A 22,993-nucleotide genomic window follows, 5' to 3' on the forward strand; every position below is an offset into this window, starting at 1 on the left:
GAGAAGTTTCTGCTCTTAGCTGCGCCCCCACCCCCTTCCTCCCAGGAATGTTGGAGGCAGCCGCGATCTCATCAAGGGAAGGTAGGAGTTTAGATTTCAAAACGTAGATGTCACATTTCAGTGTAAACGACTCCTACATGAACACTTTATCAGTATGTCAAGATGAATTTTTTATCTCCTGGTGGAGAGGGAGATGGGAGGGGGGCGGGACCTCGCTGAGAAGATTGCGCTCCCTAGCTTGGCAGGAAAAGATTTTTTTTTTTTTTTTTTTTTTTTTTTTAGCGTTTCTGTGCATCCTACGGAGGGTCCCCATCATCCCCGCGGGGCGCACAAGGAGTTGTGGAAAGTACCGCACAACTGGCCACCGGAATAGTTCATCCCCTCCACCTTCTCTTTAGCGCCTCCCACTTCTTCTCTTTTTATAGCAGTTTCTTTCTCTCGAAAAATCTCAGGTTACTTGACTGGGAGTTCTCAGACCTCCAGCTTCAGCCCTGCCCTCAGCCTCCAGTCGTTGAGAGAGACACCCAGCCCCAGCGATCGGATTGGGCAGCCCGCCTTGCCACACCACTGTGCTGAGTGCTTGAAGACGTGTTTCACCAGATGGTTGGGGTTAGCGTGTGTCATCACGTTCGAGTGGGGATTAGGAGTAGGAAGGCTGCCTTGCCGGAGCTGTGTGGTCTTCTCCAAGGGAGAATTGCGGGCAAGAGAACTCCTTCGCTCCGGGGAGAAGAGGAGGGATTCGTTTTCCGCAGCCACGAGAAAAGCAGTGTTTTCAGGTAAAGTAAAAGACATTGAACGCGCCTCTCTCTCTCTCTCAACGTACTTTTGAATGGAATGCTAGCACAGCACACTTGTCAAACCCAGTTGTTGCCCTCCTCTCAAAGCGGCTGCTGCAGGGCTGACATAGCTTGGTGCTTGGCTGTCTTTACAGAACTAACCCTCCTCAAGCCTTGCTCTCCAAGGTGTAGCTAAGAAAATGTCTTTGGAAGCCTGTTTGTCCCCCACCCTTTCATATCCCCGTTGCATATTCCAAACAGGAGCTAGACGTTGTTCAGAAGGGATGGAGAAGTCCAAGAAAGCATGTCTCTCAGCTTTTGAAATTCACCAGTCACTTTTAAACTGTTGCATTTTACCACCCAATGGCTCAAGGTTCTTTGAAGAGTCTATTACTGAGTCTAGTTGCTGGCAGAGATGGAAAAGCTTTCTTCCCCGATTTTTTTGCACTGATTTGTGGTGGACCAAAGTGTTTTCAAAACCATTTGGAGATGGACTCTAAACTTGGAAACTCCTTGAGGGGCTGCCTTCAGAGCAGCTGAGAGCGGCTTTAAAACCAAAATGCTTTAGAGCTGGAAGAAAAGCAGAAAAGGAGGAAGTAAGAAAATGCTTTTTTAACATGGCCCTTTTGCAGCTGCAGGGGAGCAGATGGAGGTAATTCATTTGCAGATCTGTTTGTGAAAGTTTTACAAGTCACTGAAAAGTAAAGAAGCATCTCTAATGGATCGTTAAAGTCCCTACATTTATGGGTTTTTAAACAGGCTATCTGAAGTGTTAATTAAATGTAAATAGGTTTTCTGGCTTGGTTATAAACAAACTTAAAAAAAAAGGTTTTAATTACAAGTTAGTCATTGGAAATGAATGGTCATCTGATAATACAAAATGAGTTCTCATGGTATATGTGAGTAGCCATTAATGTAACCACTGTGGAAAGCATCACCAAAATTAAATTGAAATGGATGGGGCAAGTGGGGCTTAGATCTGATGTTTAAGTTGTGGTCTAACAAAGGCCTTTCAAGTTGATGCCCTGTTTTTTTACAGGGATCAAAAAATAATTTTTTTCCATTTTTCAAGTTTGTGATCCAGCGAGGTGAATCCATGTGTTACTTCCTTTGCACCCTAACTGACTTGCCCTCCCACATCAGTGTTCAGATACCTGTGGTGCTTAAGAATTCCTGCTCCTATTGGACTTTCAAACTGAGTAGAGAAACCCAACACTGTCCTCACCCTTGGCAGGTGAGAGATTCTATGAATAATACTGTATATAAGCTATTCTGAAATAAGAGCTGTTTTGTAGGTTGAGTAACAGGATTTATGGCTAATGCTCTGTGATATTTGTATTTGGGTGCAGAAAGATGCTTGAAAAAATTATGTTTCAAGTTACATTGCATACATATTTTTGGCAACAAGAGAGTTTATTTTTTAATCCTCTTTGTATTTGTTTATTTTTCTTTTCCATTATGGTTTATTAATCCTCTTTTTTAAAATTAAAAGAATGCATTACCATTGTGTCTAGTTGTTAAACAGAGTGTTCTCTGAAACTGTTTCAAAAGTCTTCTTCAGTGAGGAAACATCCTCAGAAATAACCAGGCAGTTATGAGGACTGGGTAAGATCCGATTCCCAATATTACATAACCCAAAGAGGACTAAGTTCATAAGCTGAAGTCTTTTGGAATTCCAGTCATTCCATTTTAGCTTTACAATGGAACTGGGGTTTAACAAAATAAAGACAGAAAAGCAAAGTAATATCTGGAGTGGGGTCAGGATTAAGACAACAGGCACAGCCTGGAGCAGGTACGGTGCTGGCTACCAATGCCACTTTCCACGATCACAGAGAGATTTCAGGAGAAAGTCAAGGTCCTCCTCACCGATAGCTCTTTCTCAGGGAGATATGATTTGTGGCCTCTAACAAAGGCAAGCCGCTGATTAGCCACGGGACGCCTCCCTCCGCCATCCTCGCAACAAGCATAAGGTGCTAACACTATAGACTGACCACCAAGCTGCCTGCCCAGGATTTGGGCAAAATCGGAGAATTCCCCTGTCCCCCGACAAAGTCAGTTGTCCGCAGGATTTAGGCAGGATGGAAACAAGAAAGGAAGTGTTGAGAAATAATAAATTCACACCTTGAGAAGGCAAAGTTGTATGTTCCTCCCTCTAACAAGGCTAAGGTAACATGAAGTTATTTAATGAACCAAAAGTGTCTGTTTCAAGACAGTGCCCGCAGGGCAATTCCCATTTCTTGTTAAAATTGAAATCCACTGTTCCAGATGGAAAACATTCAGAAGCGTATTGACAGTGACTTCCACATACCTCTGTTTGACACTTGGTTTCTTCCTGACAGCACTTGTGCGGGTAACACACGTAAAGTCCCCATCAGTGTTCTAACAGCTGTGAAAGTGTTTGAGCACAGGCTATTTCTCCCAGAGAGGTGGAAAATCCCTGGGGGGCGTGAAGGGGGGAATCTCAACTTGCCCTGTGGCTGCAGCCTCTGATCTAGGCACGCAGGAAGGTGACAAATCTGAGGCAAAAAGCGATCTGAAAGCTTGATCCATTAGCTTACAAAACCCACTTTGACAGTGTTGTGGAAAACTAAAATCTATGAATCCAGGCAGTCACTGAACTTGTGGTAGATGATGAGCGAGAGCCTTCATCAAAGAACTAAAAGGGCTCTGTGCTCTCCTCCTAAGGAAATTCATGTGACTTCAAGCAGATTGCTGTGGTCATTTCCATTGTAATGGTACAGAAAAGTGGCATGTATGACACTTTGCATTTCCTGTCTTACGTAAATACCCATATGGGAATGGATATGGGGCTTGGTTCTTTTGTGTTTTTGATTTTAAATGGTTTATTCTTTAGGAATCCAGAGAGCAGGAATTCTGATACTGAGTACTGAGATTTCACCAACTGTTGCCATGTGGATGAGGCCAGCCGATGGGTCAGGTCGGGACATCTGGTTCTTTTTCCCCCGTGCAATATTTTTGTGTGTGGGGAGAACATGTAGTAAATTTAAGGGGGTTAAAATGTTTAAGGAACTGACTCTAAATAGATTATTATTTTTAATCATCATTATTGACTTTGAAGAAAAAGAGGCTCATGGATGAAATTAAGTCTATAGTGATATGGCAAATTTACCTTTCCTTTAGCTTAGATCCATGCCGGGGAGAAAGATTTGAAAAAAGATATTTTATGGGAAAGGTTTGTCCTGAAATATGTTTCTCATTTAAAATATTTTCAGTTCTATTTCAATATGCTGGGGAGGAAGGCTATTCGTCTGTTAGCTTTTTTTTTTTTTTTTTTCCCGCTCTAATATTCCTCTCATCCCCACAGCCAAACTGCCATCAAATCCTGTGAGTCCTTCCTGTAAAGCATCACTCACATCTGGCCCACAGCTACTGCTCCAGTGCAATGATCCCCTCACACGTGGGTCATTACAACAACCTCCCAACGAGTCCTCTTGCCTCCACTTCCCTCCTGTCCACCAGTTGTTGCTGAGCTTCCTAAAAAAAAACACAGCTTCCATCAAAACATTTCTCAGCTGTGACTTACCACATGGACTGTCACTGTCCAGAAGACGAAGTTTGAATTTCTCAGTACAACATGCCGGCCCTTTGTTTTTGGCCCCAACTTTCCAACTGTGGCTCAGACAGGAAAGAATCTGCCTGCAATGCGGGACAGCTGGGTTCGATCCCTGGGTTGGGAAGATCTCCTGGAGAAGGGAATGGCTACCCACTCCAGTATTCTGGCCTAGAGAATTCCATGGACAGAGGGGGCTAGCGGGCTACAGTTCATGGGGTCACAAAGAGTCGGAAACAACTGAGCAACTTTTGCTTCACTTCACTTCCAACTGTAAATCCCTACAGCAACAGAAGTCCACCCTTCCCTGTGACTCAAGTGGCCAGGTCAATGTCCCCCACTTCCTGGTCTCTTCTCTTACCCCTAACCACTCCAGTTTTCCATCTTATTGTCTGCAAAATGACAGTTTATCATTACGTGTATTCCTTCTGGTTCTATGTTTATAAGCCTGTGTGTAGGACATCCTCAGCTTCTCTAAGTTCCACCTCCTCTAGGAAGCTTTCCCTGACTACCATATATCCCACTGAGGTTTCCCATCCCTTGGGGCTGACCATTAACACAATTACCTGTTTCTTTACCCTTGCCTTTTTATCACTTGACTGCTCAGGTAGGGTGAAGTCTCCTAAGACAGGAACTAGCCTGGTCCACTTTGTGTCTCATTAAAAGATGTGTGTCAACTAGCTCACAGGGTCGCTCAGATATGCAGGGCACTCTTTTCTCTAATTATCCCACTTTAGAGTCATTTGTTGGCTCTGATAGCCTCTTCTCCATTCATAAAAGAAAAAGGATAAAATGGTAAAACTTAATGGGTTATATTTGGGAAATACAGCTTAGGAAAATGCCACTTGTGAAATGATTGCCCCAAATTAAGCTTGACTCTTATCTGAGCCCCCCACCCCCACCTATTTCAGTTTTCTATAACAGTGGCAGGAAATTTTGCTATGATGTGAGATTTCAAATATGATTTAGGAGGCAGAACAGTCTTTGGGTTCAGACACACTTGTGTTGTAATTCAGGTGCTACTTCTCACAAACTGTGTGGCTTTGAACAGATGACTTAACTGTTCAGCTCCTTCTGTAAAAGGAAGAGAGGAATACATTCTTTGGGAATGTTGTGAAGAAACCTACAAAGCACCTAGCTCAGTGCATGTGCAATAAACGGGGGAGAAAGAAGGTTGGTAGATACATAAGCAGATGTAGGTCTAGGATGCGTGACTGTGTTCATCTTGGTCATGTCAATCACTCACTCTTGTCTATTTAGAGTGTGTCTTCTTTTAGCCTTTTTCTCTGCCACCAAAGGTGTTAGCCGGGTGGGAGTTGGGGAGGAGACAGGGAGCAGGAAGAGCTGCTTTTAGCATTTAGGGGATTTGGAGCAACTGAGTTAATGGACCCATAGGGACAATGGTGACAGCTGAATACCCTTTGGAGGGAGGAGGGAGTCCTGGGTCCTGCATTAAAGGATAATAAAGAGCAGACGCTGGGCTGCAGGGCTAGGGGAACAAAGGGCCTGGGCGGTGGACCCCAGCAGGGAGCTGAATTCACCAAAGGGTCATGTGCTTCTCTTCCTTCCCCCTGCCTCACTGTTTGGAAAGAAATAATAACTTGGCAAAACATTGTAGAGAGTCAGGTCAAGCTTCCAGAAGTAATTGGTAAAGCAAGATACCATTTAGACAAAGCAAGGCGCTTGGACCTTTGCTGTCCTTCACCTTTAAACCAAATTGAACAAAGAGCTGAACACAATCAGCTTTAGTTCTGGCCTGTTCCCAAACTCTGCACCCACCATCGAACACTGAGCTGTCTATCTGTACCCTTCCCCCAGAAGGGCAGTGGACCAACCGAGAAATGATCTCACAAAGCACTAAATGCCACCTAGCAAATACGTCCTAGGACCCTGATCATTCAGTTTTCAGGATCTTGGGATAGATCAAAGAATATTCTTTGCACTCCTGATCATCTGGTCTGCACCTGCCCCAGACCAGGGAAAGGAAAGAAAATGGGAGTCCTATAAATGAAGGGCAAGGCAGGATTTCTGGAGATGTCTCTCTCTTACTAGCAGAGACAACTATGCAACTTTCAAAATGAAGCATTAACAGTTACCTGGCTGGACCTCATCTTTAGCTGGAGCAGATACACCAGATGCTCAAAATATGGGATCCATGTACTACTGCACAATGGTGCATTAAACCATTGTTAATTAAAAATGTAGCTCTACACTTGATCTTCAAAAGCAAATCTTTTATTATACTTTGATCTCCTTTTTACTCCACAACCACAGGTCTGTAAGAAAATATTTCTGCATATTTGAAATTATGGATCTAAGAAACTCTGAGCCATGCCACTGTTGATTAACTAGAGAGGGTGAAATCAATATTGAATAGCTATGCTGAAGAACTGAGCAGACACAATGTGTTTCTGGGTGAGAAGGTAGCGTCTACCCAAGTTAATCTACAAATTTCAGGTAGTGATAAATTTTCACACAAGACAGTTAGATGGTTGACAGTGGGCACAGCATTTGGCAACAGGTTAAGAGCCCCGTTGGCTCTGGTCTAACATAAAATAAAAATTCAAGAGTTTATTTGGCTGATAAACTCATGAGCAAGACTGGACACTTGTGTAGGAGAAGAACCGTAGTAAGAAGGGGACTTGTTTTAATCTCATATCCAATTATGTTATAAAAGTACAATAATTGAATTTTCTCTTTCAAAGCAATTGACTCTGAAGTACACATTCATCCACCTTCGTGTATTTTTGCTTTTGTTTTATTCTCTTCAGTTTTTTTACTCTCCTCAGTCTTCATCTCTGTTCTGTTGTTGTTCAGTCGTTAAGTCATGTCTGATTCTCTGTGACCCCATGGACTGCAGCACGCCAGTTTCCCCTGTTCTTCGCTATCTCCTGGAGTTTGCTCAAATTCCTGTTCATTGAGTCAGTGATGCCATCCAACCATCTCATCTTCTGCCACCTCTCCTCTTTTTGCTTTTAATCTTTCCCAGCATCAGGGTCTTTTCCAATAAGTCAACTTTTCACATTGGGTAGGCAAAGTATTGGAGTTTCTGCTTTAGCATCAGTTCTTCCAATGAATATACAGGGTTGATTTCCTTTAGGATTGACTGATTTGATCTCCTTGCTGTCCAAGGGACACTCGAGAGTCTTCTCTAGCACCACAATTTGAAAGCATCAATTCTTTGGTGCTCAGCCTTCTTTATGATCCAACTCTCACATCCGTATATGACTACTGGAAAAACCAGAGTTTTGACTATACAGACCTTGGTCAGCAAAGTGATATCTCTGCTTTTTAATATGCTGTCTAGGTTTGTCACAGCTTTCTATCCATGGAGCAAGCATCTTTTCATTTCATTTTCGTTTCACTTCATTTGTTGTTCTGGTGTTGGCATTGTCCAAATCTTCAGCTCAGCTACAAACTTGCTAGAAAGGTCTATTGCTACAATGAACTGAAACCCTGAACTAGTTTTTGTTATTACTTTGTTCTGTTTTTTCTCATCTGCAAATAGAGCTACTAATATATGCAGCTTTTCCACTTCATGGAATACATAATAGGCCTGAAGTAAATTTATTTCAAGAACTCAGGAAAATTCTCCTGTAGTCATTTCCTTGATAGAGGCTCCAAATACACCAATCTAAGCATCTTTTCATTCTTCTGAGCAATAAGAGCACATTCTTAACAGACAAAGCAAAAATCTGAATTTCAGGGGGTTCTGTTTATTGACCAGTTTTGTGGTACGGTGTTATAGGCGACACCTGCTATATTAACTTAAAACTGAAGATCAGACTGTTATGAGACATTAGCTCTACCAAGGTCATGATGATAACAGATGAAATGCATACAAGACTCTGCATTTCTTGGTAAGTTAACATAAAAGCATGCACCTGTGGTTATTAGCCTCAAACTCCTATTGCGAATTCGGCTTAGCATCAAAATCACCTTTCTATAACATCACAGGTCCTCTGAACAGACTTCCTGCCAGTTTCAAGCTTCCTCCTTAACCTCCACCTGCCAGTAATCAGTCTTCCCCTGAGTAGAATATCCTAGTACACACACGTGCTTGGTGTTGCATCCATAAATTCTGGACACTTCAGCTTTTAACTTTCATCTACGAGAAGTGCATCTTCCCCCCCCAAAATGGCCTCTAAAGTCCTGTGCTCCTTCCTGCCTCTTGAGAGCTTTCACACTGGCAAGAAAAAAGAAATACAGCAAATGAATAAAAGCAAGGGGTGTATAATACTTTTTTATTTCCCAAGGTTTCACATGTGTTATCCCATTCATGTCATATATGGTATCTATATTTAGTAAAAGAGACTTGAGGGACAGACTCAATATCAAACAGCTTAAACTATTTTTTGGCAGTTGATCTGTTATCCTAAGAAACAGCCATAGGTAACTTCCAAATAAAGCCAAAAGAACAGACTGAAAGCTGTATTAATGTGCTAATAGGTGGTGCAGTGGTAAAGAATCCTCCTGCCAATGCAGGAGATGCAGGAGACCAGGGTTTGATCCCTGGGTCAGGAAGATCCCCTGGAGCAGGAAATGGCAACCCACTCCAGTATTCTTGCCTGGGAAGTCCCATGGACAGAGGAGCCTGGCGGTCTACAGTCCATGGGGTCGCAAAGAGTCAGATGCGACTGAGCAACTGAGCATGTGTACTCAACAACTTGTGTATGTACTTCTATCCTAGTGCTCAGAGGATTACAAAATAACATAGGACACTATTCTTTCCCTTTAGGAATATCTAGTTTAGCTGTGAGTGGAAGACAAGCTCCTCCCTCCCCAAATTTTTTTTAGTAGTAATGCAAAGAGTTTTGTGGTCAAGTATCAACTATTACTACTAATTAAATAAAAAGGATGTCCACAGAGCCCCCTACTGGAGGAGCTGGAATCCGAGCCAGGCAAGACTTTTCTCCACGTCATTAAGCAGATGAATCAGAGCAGTGATTCACCTCCAGTCTTTGCAACGTCTATGGAGACAATTCATTTACCCTCTTTTCCTCAGTTTCCTTCTCTGTCAAATGGAGATATGATGATCACAAAATGTAGAAGGTTCAGTGAGATAATAAAAGTAAGATGTTGTACACAGCACCTAGAACTTAGTAAGAATTCAAAGAGTTGGCTGCTTTTTCCAAGATGGCAGAAGGGACCACCTGAGTTAAGGCTTGGAGTTAAATTGTGCATGTCATTCGCAAGCCAAGACATAGTATTTCTGAGTCAGAGAATGTGCATAGATGCAGTTTGGGAATATGATAAAGGGAGGTATTTGGCAGAGGAGAGAGAAGAGGAAGGAAAGAAAAGTGATGGAGGAAGAGAGAGAAAAAGATGAGAAAGAAGAAGGAGAAAGAGTACAGTCCTTGGTTGCCTCTACTTTGTACCCTTTTTTATTTTAGTCTTTTTTTTTTTTTTTTTGGCTGTGCTGTGTGGCATGCAGGGTCTTAGTTCCCACCAGGGATCAAACCTGTGCCCTCTGCACTGGGGCTTGGAGTCTTAGCCACTGGACCACCAGGGACGTCCCCCTTTTTCTATTTTAAGCACATCATGTCAGCTGAATTAGGCCAGATTCCAGAGTGTCATGACACATCGGGACTTCAGCTCGCGAGGTTGTATCTATTTTTGAAATAGATGCCTTAGGATGTTTAAGCAGTAGGCCTTTCAGGAATGGGGAGAGAGAAAGAGAGAAAGAGATGAGTGCGGGGGGAACACTCAATTGGGAGTCCAAAAAAGAAAATGAAAAATAAGTTGCTGTTCTCATCAGTAACACTGACAGTGAGGAAAGGATGGGGGTAAGAAACATTGTGAAAAGCTTGGTAATTAGTCAAATAAAAGACAAAGGAAAGACAAGTGACAAAGAAGACACAGGCATGAAGCCCAGGAAATCAGGGAGTGGTGACACTCCTTAAGGAAAATAAGGATGCTGGAAGTAGAATTTCATTTTGTAACACTATACATATCCCCAGCTATGGCTGGGATAACTGTATACTGCAACACAGGTAAACACGTGTGCTGTGTGCTCAGTCGTGTCCGACTCTCTGTGACCCCATAGACTGTAGCCTGCCATGCTTCTCTGTTCATGGAATTTTCCAGGCAAGAATACTAGAGTGGGCTGCCACTCCCTACTCCAACAGGTAAATACATGTGCATCTAAATGTTTAATAATATAATTTTGAACCGATAAAATTGAACTTTCTGATCATCCATGGGCATCAGACAGAATATACTACTGTGATGTTGTTTATGACATATTCCTCCTTAGATGAAAAGGATCTTTTCTCAGATTCAGAAAATAATTGGCTCAATAACTCTTCTAGTGTTTTTAAACTTTAGGGAAGTAAGGGATTTTCAAGTCAGAACAACAAACTACTTCTGCACAATATCTATAATTCTCTCCTTTCAGCTAAGAAAATGTTAGTGGAGAGGGACATATAATTTAAAGAGTAAAGAGGCAAGAAGAGATGAAATATTTAAGTTGCTTCTGCTCATAAACTTTCAGCTTCTAACTTGGTTGACATCCTTTTACAGAATGTGTGAATGACTTATTTTACAAGTGATGTAGACACTCCCTTTTTCACTCACTACAACGACAAATCATTCTTAATTTAAACCTTTGAGAAAGATTTTCCTGCCCTCCTGCTTTTCTTTCTGTCTCCTCTTGTTCTACTCTTTTATTTGTCACATTTCATTTTAAGCTTCTCTCCAAAAACAGGAGAGCCATTCTTGATACTAAATCAATGGATAATTTTCAGGATTAGGTATAATTTTATTAGAGGTAGAAGATTATATTTACCACTTCACACTCTTGCACCAGATGTGGGGCAGGGGCCGTGGGGGGTGAGGAGCGGGGCAGCATGATTGAAAGAATACACTGCTTGAGTCTGCCAGATTTGGGATTTAAATTGCTAGAAATTTGTGGGAATAATATTGACCTGGGGAGACCTGACAGCATTTTGGTTCCTCAAAAGAGACTTGGGTTCTGTTCAAATTTTTAATGAAGATTTTGGCCCGTTTTATTTTACTCAACTGAGCTTGCTGAACCATGTTCCCTGGTTCCTATGGGAAAAATGCCAGCCTAAGTATCCACACCTGTAAATCTAGTTCTCAGTTAGGGTTGCCACCCATGGGGGTCAAATTGGCATGAGTTAGTTTATACTTGGAAGCTATTAATGGCTAATGACTGACTTGGTCATTCTCAAGACATCCAGTGCAAGGAACCAAGGAAAAAAGACAGAATACACTCATTCCATCATTAGAGCAATAAATGTCATCTGCAGCAAGCACAAAAGTTGGGCTTAACTGTGAAGTTTAACACTAGGTCTTTTCTGTTGGCGTCCACTTAAGTCAACAGGCTCATGAGCCTGCATATGTGGAGATGAAGGTATGGAGTATAGGCTGATATTCTAAAACTCCTTCATCCAGACTGTCTAAAGTCAGATTTCAATTCAGGATTCTATTCCTACATGTTCAACTTATCGACCTGTCTCAGAGGTACAAAGACTTCTTGACAAGGAGAAGCATAGTCCTTGTAAGAAAAGAAAAATGAGTAAGTGCAGAGGAAGGGGGAAAAATACCAGTCAAACATACCCTATTTTAGAGTCATGTTTTTTTGACACAAAAATAAGGACAGAAAACAGAGGAAATAAGCTTTATGAAACACTTCATGTGTAGCGGTTGTTATTCTCATTAGTGTTTTGCTCTAAAATTGGAGATCCAAGGACTTCCCTGGTGGCCCAGTGGTTAAGATTCTGTGTTTCTAATGTAGGGACTGTGGAGTCAATCCCTGGTCGGGGAACTAAGATCCCAAATGCCACGTGGCACGGCCAAAAATAAATAAATAAAAACGTTTTTAATAAAAAGTAGATAAAACCAGAAATCCATTGAGCCACCCTTCTGGGCAACCACTGCCTTCATCTCAGAAGTGGAATTGGAAGTACTCTTCTAATTGCTTCTGCCACTATTCTAAGCCCTTTAGAAGTTTAGAAAACCCCACTGGACTGCCTCATTGGCTTCAGGTAAAGCTTATTTCATGCTGGGCAAGTAACAGATTAAAATGTTACTAGCAATGAGAAAATTTGCTGAACAGTGGCAGTTGTGTTATAGCTGGGAAAAAGAAACAGAGTGGTACAGTGGGAAAACATCGGCAACCTGGATTCTAGAGCTTGGCTACCATTAATAATGAGATATTGAGCAAATTAATTAACCTTTCAGGAGCATGCCTCCCACTACCTCTTAAACCTTTATTCTACTGTTCCCTCCATCTAGGTTAATTTATTCTCCTTAACTGGCAAGCTCTGCTCTTTCCCCAAGACCAGTCTAAATAAATAAGATATTCTCCTTTGAAATTAAAAAGCATGGTGGGAGGAACAGGGAAGGACTTTAATCCAGTTTTGCACCATCTCTTGCTCTTTTTCCCACTCATTTTATATATCACTATTAAACTAATCTTCTTTTAGCATCATTTTCATCATGCTCTTCCATTATTCTAAAATAGTCAATTTTCTATAGCAGCCAGCTTGTTAATAAATAAAACACCAGCCTTTAAGGACCTGCATCATGTTTTCCACTTGAACCATATCCCTTCCCTGATGTATTTTCTGTTCTTTACTAAGTTGGTTCAGCATTTCCTAAATTTCCATCATTTACTTTTACCGCTAAGGATTTGCTCATAGTGTTTTCTGGCTCAGGCTGTCCTCCCATCAGAGTTGTGATGTTCACATCTCACCCATCCTTGAAGAAAAATTACCCCATTACTTACATGGAACTTTCTTTTGTTGGCTATACCAACTATTAATAAAGTTCCTTCTCATAGGTGATCGCTTACCACTTAACAGGATGCCATCTAATTTTAGCTCTTGATTAGGTACAATTTTGCATTTATTACTATTATTCGTAGATTTTTAATATTGCTCCCTCTCTTTATTATCAGAAATATGAAGATAGATGTTGAGTTTTAAACATCTGCCTCTATTAAGCATAGCTTCAAGACGGTATATTTGATATAGGCCATAGATCTTCATTATATATTCATAGCCAGATTGGTCAAGGATAATTGGGATAGAAAACTGCATTTTAGTTACTGAGAAATTTGAGGAAACTAATCAAAAGTAAATCCACAACCACACCAGGCAATTCTTTTGACACTGTGGAAAGCACTATCTCATGCACCAGTTTTCTGGCTTGATTTTTTTCCATCTTCCGTACATCACTCTCTCAGTGCTACATTTGGGCCAGCTGAATTCCATCCAGAAACAGATTTAAATAGACAATAGGCCAACTAGAATTCCCATCCTCCTTGATTAGATGTGAAATTACAGAGCTGGGTGTCACTCACATGCCAGCCACTCAGGAGTCTATGCTATCAATTAATTTCTCTTGAGAGCTGAACTGAGGAGATTGTGACAGTTCCACTTTTAAGGGCATGTAAAAGTATGGCTAGACCAGAATTTTAGGGACTGTGCCAGACAGACAGACCCATCCCACCTGGATGAAAGTATCCACTATCTGCTGCATATCATAAATTAAAATGCCCTGAAAACCCCACAGTAAAGCATATTTTTTTGTTGCTGTAGTTGGATTTGACTATAAAAATTCATTGGCTTGAAATCACATTCTCAATTGTAGGACAATTTGCCAGTGAGATGAGAGGTTTTAAATCACTTAGAAGAAAGAGGAAATTATCACACATTCTATTGAATCTACTAGATCTTATTTCTTGTAGTTTTCTGAAATAATCACAATTAAGGCTAGATTTTCCAAGAAAGGCATGGAAAATATCATAGAAGCATAGACTATAAGAGATACACCTCAGAGATCATCTAGGTAAAAATCCCCCATTTTACATCTGAGGAAACTGAAAAAAAGTATGAAAGTGTGTATGCTCAGTCGTGTCCAACTCTTTAGGACACCATGGACTGTAGCCTGCCAGGCTCCTCTGTCCATGCAATTCTCCAGGCAAGAATTACTGGAGTGGGTTGCCATTTCCTTCTCCAGGGGATCTTCCCGACCCTGGGATCGAACCGGCATCTCTTGTATCTCCTGCATTGGCAGACGGATTCTTTACCACTAGCACCACCTGAGGAAACTGAAGCCTGCCTAAAAAAAATCTTAAAACCCATATTTCCCAGAGATAGTTCTAGGCCAGGCTTTATCAAAACGTATAAGGCAGTAAAATTCTACCAGGACTAACTGGATTTCATGTGTCAGTTGTCCTCTAGAACTGAGGAAAACATGAGGGTATGAGGCCAGCTCTCCCACGGCCCCTCTTACTAGTGCCATGATGAATAATCAGGGACTGCAGAGAAGTCTCAGGGCTGGAACAAATACCAGCAGAAGCATGTACTATTTCGGTGTATTCTTTGTGGAAAATCCATTCTACCAGAAATACCCAAGCGCTGATCTGAAAGTTTGAAGCTTTGTTATAAAGAGCCTTGTTTGTAAAGGCACCTTTTAACCTTTGCCAACAGAATGCTACCCAAGTGATGATAATAATATTAACCATCACACCCTCAAAACATTTTCCCTTGAGTCAAATCACTGGAACTTGCAGTCTTTGGGTAGGCAAAGCAAATACGTCATTTCTGCACACCAGAAAACAGCATCTGAGAGAGGGGTCTAGAGAGCTAGTGAGTGGAGTAATCCACATTGGAACTCATGTCTTCTAACACCTACTTCACTGCTTCGTGCTTCCAGTGATTCCAAATACATATATTATTATACATGTAATATATTAGGGAAACCTGTTGCCTTCCATGGGCTTCCCTGATGGCTCAGACGGTAAAGAATCTGCCTGCAATGCAGGAGACCTGGGTTTAATCCCTGGAGTTGAACTGCCCTTCAGTGACGTCACCTCACTGAGAAATAAACATTGGACATACGTCCTCAGGTACTGGAATTTCCCCAAGAGAAGTATAAGAGCCATATTCTTCAGAGTTTTCTAAATTATGTGAGTGTATAAACCAGTATGTACCTACATAATTTATGTCTAAAACAGATGTATTTGTACAGGAAGTAAAATGAGACATTATTGGATTATAAATGTCTTTCAAAGTCATTAATTTACATTTTTCATCTTGCACTATCAAGAATAACAATTTAATAATTCCAAAAAAGATTAACTTAGAATTTTTAATTGTGGTTTTGATTTTTTTGGAAAAAATAGCTTTGCTTTTAAAACATATCTTATATTTCTATTTGTTATTTAAAAAGTCACTGATTTGCAGAGCAATGAAAGGAATATGTCACAGGAAAAAGAGTATGTGCATTCAGATTGTTATCATCTATATTTCAATTCACTGAGAGTGTGATTGAAAACCTGGTTAGAATTATAAAGAAATCAGGCTTACCAGTATTACATCTGCTGGTAAAAGGGAGAATTCTGTTGTGAATGTAGAGATAATTTGGCAGAATAATTCCCTGTTTTTCATATAGCTAAACTTTAATTACAGCAAGTGCTGAAAAAAGAATTCTATGAAAAATTATATCTTTAGTCCATAAAAATAATTTGTTCTTTGAACTAAGCCTATACATTGGCCAGTTTTCCAAACCTCAGATTTTTTTGGTAATTATTTTCAAATACAAATATTTTTATAAAAGATAGACACAGGAGAGTTAAATTATTTGTATATGCTAATAGAGCTGATTAGAATCCAAGTATTCTTATTTTTCCACACTTCCTCTAAATCTATACTCTATTTCTGTAAAAAATGAACAGTAATTTCCACTTAAAATATTTATAAACCACAATTACACTTTTTACCAATCAGTCATCAGTACCATAGCTCAAGGAAAACATAATTATTATTTAGCTATAATGTTTGTTTATATATCATATTACCCATTTAAAATCATTTTTATAATCCTATTTTATTTGATCCTCATAACTTTTTGAATAAAGTAGATTCCACAGGCATTATTGGACCCATTTTACAGATCAAGAAACAGACTGTGAAACTAACTGGCAGTCATATCCTGGAGACAGATACACAAGTCCGAAAATTTCAGAACAGTACTCATTCCAAGGTATCCTCTTGACAGTCCGGTGCCTTTTCATACTCCTAATGACTGTATCTAAAACTTCGAGGGCTCATGCTTTAGTAATAGACAAAAATAACAGTTACTTCAAGAACAAAACCGAATGACTGAAAAAGATGCCTATGTTTTACTTACTATTATACATAACAGCTAAGTATATTGAGTATATTGCTATCTGCAAGGAAGTGCTTAAATATATATTATCTAATTTAACTTTTCCACATCTCTATGACATGTAATTCTCATAGTCCCCATCATACAAACAAGGAAGCATGTCTGCGAGTCTAACTTGACTGAAGTGCAGAACTATCAGGGCTAAGGCAGGACCTGTGAACCTCCCTCCATTAATTACATTGTCCTATTCCACATTTTCCCTTTTTCCTTTAAGCTCAGTTGATATTTCAGCCAAGTTCTTTTTCACATATTCAATGATCTTTAAATTTTGCAATTGAGAGAATTCTTTCCAGGAACACAGTTTGTATGGAAAAGCACATGCTTGAAAAAGCAGGTACCATATCCTATTTGCATTGGCAGCAGTCTCTGGCATATATTAAACATCCAGTAAGTGTTTGCTAAATGTAAAGGATGTTTGGAGTTCTCTCTTAAAAAGCTTTTAAGATGTCATGATCTAAATATTTAAATGGTTGTTGTTTAGTCACTAAGTCGTGTCTGACTCTTTTGCAACCCCATGGACTATAGCTTGCCAGGCTCCTCTGTCTATGGGAGTAACCAGGCAAGAATACTGGAGAGGGTTGCCATTTCTTTCTCCAGGGGATCTTCCCAACCCAGGGATCGAACCTGTGTCTCCTGCATTAACAGGCAGATTCTTTGCCACTAAACCACCAGGGAAGTCCCGATACTTAAATACAGGATTTATGAGTCGGTTCAATTTGCCAAATCTCAGCTTTGCTGCAAAACACATAGTTTCAAAGCCAGAAAAAAAAAATGATAAAGTGAACAAATTTCACTTAAGAATATTTTTTAAGCCAGTTCTTGGAAACCTGAACTGCTCTGTCAATAATCTGACAGATTTGGACTGTCTGAATAACCTTTTTTGGATAACCTCCTATTTCTATGACAAAAGTAATGCTGTCTCACCGCTGGTGGAAGTCCATAATTTTTCCCTTTGCTACAACCAGTCAGGATAAAAAGTAAACACAGGTGACTTCCTATGTAAGATGCCCTCGCAGACGCCGGCTGAGCAATGATGCAGTAAAGGATCAGTTAGGGAAGACGTGAAGTCCAGGTAAGTGGCAGGATACAAAGGGTACACTTTTCCACCTCCTTTCTTCCTACCCATGATTGCAGCCATCCCTTTTGTGGACAGCTCCAAAGTTTCTGATATTTGCTTGTATCCGTCTTTCCTCAAACACGAATAGTTAGGTGAGCTAAGAAGACCGCATTGCATTCCGCTACATCTTTCCTGCCTGGTACTATGACCTTTGTCCTACCCCACCCAGCGCACAGACACTTTAAGTGCACAGCTTAACTTGACTGCAGGGTTAGTGAATTTCAGGGTAAAAAGTGCGTTCTAGGTAAGTCAATCACGTGTCGGTCTCAGGTTTCTCCACTTGGCACCGGTTTACAGCAGCAAAGCAACTCCTTTCAGGCTCTGCCCGTTATCACTTCTCTTACTGTCCATCACCCTCGCCTCAGGCTCTTGACCTCTGGTTCTTACTAATACGCCTGCCAGCCCCAGACATGGGTATCTGTAGATTCTGCAGAATGAGGCTTTTTCCTGTCTCCAGCTCAACACATCCTCCACCGGCATCTCTCAAAGACTGCACGACTGTACGACCCCCATGCCTCCGCTTCCCTTCATCTCCTTCACCTCCGCACCTCTTCATCTCCTCTTCCCACTCTGTGCTCCTGTGCTTTGCCCAGTCCCTGCTCTCTGGCATATGCTTTTGCATTTGCCATTTTCCCCTCTTGTTCAGTCGCCAAGTTGTGTCCGACTCTGTGCGATCCCGTGGACTACAGCACACCAAGCCTCCCTGTCCCTCACCATCTCCCAGAGTTTGCCCAAGTTCATATGTCCATTGAATCGGTGATGCCATCCAACCATCTAATCCTCTGACGTCCTGTTCTCTTTCTGCCTTCAATCTTTCCCAGCATCTGGGTCTTTTTTCCCCTCTACTTTCTCTCTCTCTCTTTCTCTCTCTCTCTGTCTCACACACACACACACACACACACACACACACACACACACACCCCTAGAGGGAGCAAACTGGATTTGGTCCTGTTGAATTTCTTGGATCATGTTCCCTGGGTTCTTTTTTTCTATGTCTCTCTAATCCACTATTTTCTAGCAAAAGCTCTCTTTGGATTTCTGACACCAGCCCTAACAGCTTGAATTTATCTGATGCTCTGAATAATTTTGCTCCCAGGGCTGAAGTCACAGCTATAACACTTGGGTTATTATTAATAATTGTCAATCATTCTCTTTTTTAAAAGAGCCTTACTGTTATCTCTTTGTATCATTTAATGCTGTTGTTTAGTTGGGAAGTCATGTCAGACTCTTTTGCAACCCCATGGACTATAGCCTACCAGGCTTCTCTGTCCATGGGATTTCCCAGGCAAGAATGCTGGAATGGGTTACCATTTCCGTCTCCAATATCATTTAATATTTATATTTAAATACAGAAACCTAAGCAGCTGTTGCCAGGGTCACCGCTCAATATGTACTCACTGAAAAAAGGAATGTTTTTTACTCACTCAGGGCAAATAATACTAAACTAGTGATTAGGACACGAATGCCCTAAAAGAGTCAGAAAAAGGAGAAACTAAATGATAACTGACTACTGACAACATGCTGGACACTGCGATAAACTTAGTTATTTCTGTACTAGTCATTCTACTTAGAAGGACTAGACAAAAAAAATTACACACCTGTAGAGCTAGGATTTGGACCCAAGTTATTTTGTCTTCAAAAGTCAGTACTGACTTTCAAAAGAAAGTTCTGCATAAATCCTAAAAGGTAAAACCCCATCATTAATTACATGGAAGGAATTTACATTTGCCTGCAATTTACCTTTTCCCCAGACTAATTTAATTGCCAATGCTAGTAAAGTGCTTCTTCCCACAATTTACTAGGCTTTTTTTGTAAAAAGCTAAATGGAAGTTTGCTGTCAAGGTGGTGAGGAAGAGAAGGCTGAGATTCAAGTCAAAACTTGCTAACTGGTGTGCAAAACCATGTCCATTAAGAGCGGAACAACTCTTAGAGAATACAGACTGGTCTCTACATCGTTTGTTAAGGGCTGGCGTAGACTTGTCCCTGTGGGCTCAAGCCCAAGTCAGCCCCAAGAGGGCTTAAACAAACCCCCATGGAAAATAATATCGGTTATGTAGAATCTAGGGCATTGCGATGAACACGCTGTTCGCTGTTCGCTGTGTTCGTGAGGCATTATTACTGTTGTTACAAATTAGCAAGACATAACGTGCACTTAATGCGTTTTCCCTCAATTTACATGCCCTTCCTTCTTAAATCATTTCCAGCAGTGCTTAGGAAATGTGAAAGGAGTTTATCAGACAGACGTGTTGTCTTTTCCTCCAGCAGAATGTCAGATCAGTTCTTGAAAGATCCTCTCCAAATGCTTCAACTCAAACCGATTTTAACAAACTTGACTATACACACCATAATTAGGAAGCCAATTCATTCAGTTCATTTGCATCCGTCTAAATAATTTTTCCTGACAGATGACTTCCGTTCTAAGTACCAAGTACTTTTTAATCTTAGGCAGGTTATTGCTGAGGATAAACGATTTCACATTCTCATAAAGATGCCAGTCATTAAGAATATTAACACGAATTCCTTCCCCTCGCATAGAAAGGAGCTGTCATTTTAGCAATGTTGCTGCATCAGCCTTTCTATTGTCAAACACAACAAATGATGAGAAAATCAATTTAGTCTTTAGAATTAGTCAAGTGAGGAATTCTTTGAAGTGGGGGGTCAGGGTTTTGGTCTGGATTCCGTAATCTGGAAAAGCGGGTACTGTATAGACATTGGTAAAATGTTGTGAAATTTAATGAGGACTGTTTGCTGCCATAGACCTTCCAGACAGAATCTATCTCTGAAAAAGAATTCCCCACTCTTAAAATAGAGGTTTGATGAGCACCAGATGTGGTTTAAACGAAGCCTTGTCCAGCTGAACTCAGAATATATTTTGATCTGTATGAGGCACAGTCTAGAAAGAGGGGCAGTGAATAGATCGGCCAGAGCCTGTGTTGAGGTTGGTGGTGGGGCTTGACTATATTTATTTATTCCATAAAGCTTCTCACATTAAGCAAAATGCAAATGAATTTTAACAAATACTTTCTAATAGTTGGAGGATGTCATACTTGCTGCTTATGAGACAATTTACCATTTTATTTCATGTCTAAGATGTGCAGAGGATAGCATTTCAATGGGTATCCACAACCTTTAGGATGATCTGTGTTCTGGAGATGATTGCAAGTTCCACATCCCAGTTTCTCCACCCATAAAGGGAAGATTAGCTCGTTCTTCAAGAATGACAAGCATTTAATATTTGGAAAAGACTAAATAATGAAGTGCTTGGATTCTATAGAAATGCCGAGGAGAAAAGAAGATTTATTTCAAGTCAAAAATCTAGTACAAACACGACCTTCCTATTGTAAATCTCATGAATAGGGAAAGAAATTACATCGAAGACTGTTTCTTGGGCTGAGAATTTGGAAATACATTAATATTGGGATGCTTTGGATGGTAAAAAAAAAATATTAAAAACATCTGCTTATTATAATCTCTTGTCTTTGGAGATGAGAAAAATTCTTTCTGCTACACTGTCCTGAAAGAATGCAGTTAGTAAAGATTTAAATGACAGGAATGAAAGGGTCATCTTTTGATTTCTTTGCCTTTGGGCAGGGCTACAGTTAAGCCACCTCAGGAAAGAGAACAATGCTGTTTCTTGCAAAAATCTCCAGGTGAGAATAATAAAAATTAAAAAGAGCGCAAGGGAAAGCTCAGGGACCTTGAAGTTAATAAAGGTCAGTTTCAGCTAATTTCAGTTCAAATCCATATCTATTTGCCAGTAGCCTGATGCTTCACTTAGTGAAACACCAAAGGATGTGATATTTGGCACTAGTTCTATGAGAATTCCATTTAGTATTAGCATGAATGTCTGGTCATTGTTTTGTTCGCCTCCTCTTCACCCCATGGTGGAGAGAAGGAGTCCTGTCCTAGGGTTCTCAGATGACCAAATAGGACGTCTGACTCGGGACACAGGAGATCAAAAGTAATTTATTAGTCACATATACTAAGAGTCCAGGGGGAAGTGGACACTCTGGGTCACATGGGGCAACACAGAAGCTGCATTTAGGAACAGAAGGAAGAAGAAGAGGCTATAAGGAGCAGGCTCTGTAGTAACGGGAGAGTGAGAGGTACCCAGGATCCCGGGGAAGGATGTGATTGGCTGGTTTCAATGACTGGGCTGGCAGGGAAGTAAACCCAGTAGGATGCAGAACAGGTAGACTGCTGCTGTCCCACTGTAGGGGAACTAGCCAGTGGGAGAGTCTTTCCCAAATGGTGGGGAGCATATCAGGTAAAAGTAGGGTAACACACAGCTTTTTGGAGCCCCATGAAGCTCAAAGATGTCAGGGCAGCATGTGAAATCTTAGCCCTTCTAAGCCAGTGGTTCATACAAGCTATGTCGACATATGGGATGCTTACTTCCCCTGGGCTATACCAACCCCTCTAAGAAAGATGTCTTTGCCATAATTATTGTGTCTCCTGTGAAAAAAGTCACCTTGACTGGATTGATAACCTTGGGGCATAAGCAGTTTTCTTGCAAGAGTGCTCTCAGGCCAAGTCTATATAAGTAGCTCGATGATTCATGCAGAAGTATTCTCTGCTACTTGCTTTGATTTGAATGAAAAGAGAAGGCGAGCCCTGCATCATTCAGACAAATTACATATTTATTCCTCACTTGATTTTCATTTGCCACGAGGTGAATGTTGACCAGTTTCTACTTCCAGCAAAAGAGACAAGTAAACCGAAGTGAAGAGTATGTCTGTGTTCTCTCACTTTCCCTGCAATTTAACTGCGGAGGATATAATGGACTCAGGGAGACCTGGGGTTCCAGGCAGAGCTTGGATCTCTGAAGTTTAATGGGGTGTGTGTGTATGTGTGTGGGTGGGTGTGCTTAGTCATGTCCAACTCTTTGCGACCCCATGGACTGTAGCCTGCCAGGCTCCTCTGTCCATGGGATTCTCCAGGCAAGAATACTGGAGTGGGTTGCCATTTCCTTCTCCAGGGGATCTTCCCAACCCAGGGATCAAACCTGCATCTCCTGCATTGGCAGGCGAATTCTTTGCCACTGTGCCACGTGGGAAGTTAATGCTGGGCCTGTCATAAAATCTCAGGCAGGGGACTTCCCTGGCAGTTCAATGTTAAGACTTCACCTTCCAATGCAAGGGGTGGGAGTTTGATCCCTGCTTCAGGAGATAAGAAGCAATGTTGTAACAAATTCAATAAAGACTTTTTAAATGGTCCACATAAAAAAAAAAAAAAAATAGTAACAAAATATCTGGGGCAAGGCATTTAATTTCTTTAGACCTCAAGTTCTATACCTTTTTAACGAGGAAGTTAAACTAGATCAAGTGT

At 40.9% G+C, this 22,993-nt stretch overlaps 1 protein-coding gene across 3 annotated transcripts in view; it reads left to right on the forward strand.

The window, feature by feature from the left end:
• The first annotated feature begins 448 nt into the window (after positions 1 to 448).
• SULF1 (sulfatase 1) overlaps positions 449 to 22,993 on the forward strand; it is a 187,687-nt gene continuing 165,142 nt past the window's right edge. For 2 of the 3 annotated variants that reach the window (XM_043880390.1, XM_043880389.1), the window contains exon 1: positions 449 to 776. The gene's annotated coding sequence lies outside the window, so the exon portion shown is untranslated. The remainder of the gene's footprint in view (positions 777 to 22,993) is intronic. The other variant, XM_043880388.1, reaches the window with a different exon arrangement.

Source organism: Cervus elaphus, chromosome 21, assembly GCF_910594005.1.
Source record: "Cervus elaphus chromosome 21, mCerEla1.1, whole genome shotgun sequence".
Classification (NCBI taxonomy): domain Eukaryota; kingdom Metazoa; phylum Chordata; class Mammalia; order Artiodactyla; family Cervidae; genus Cervus; species Cervus elaphus.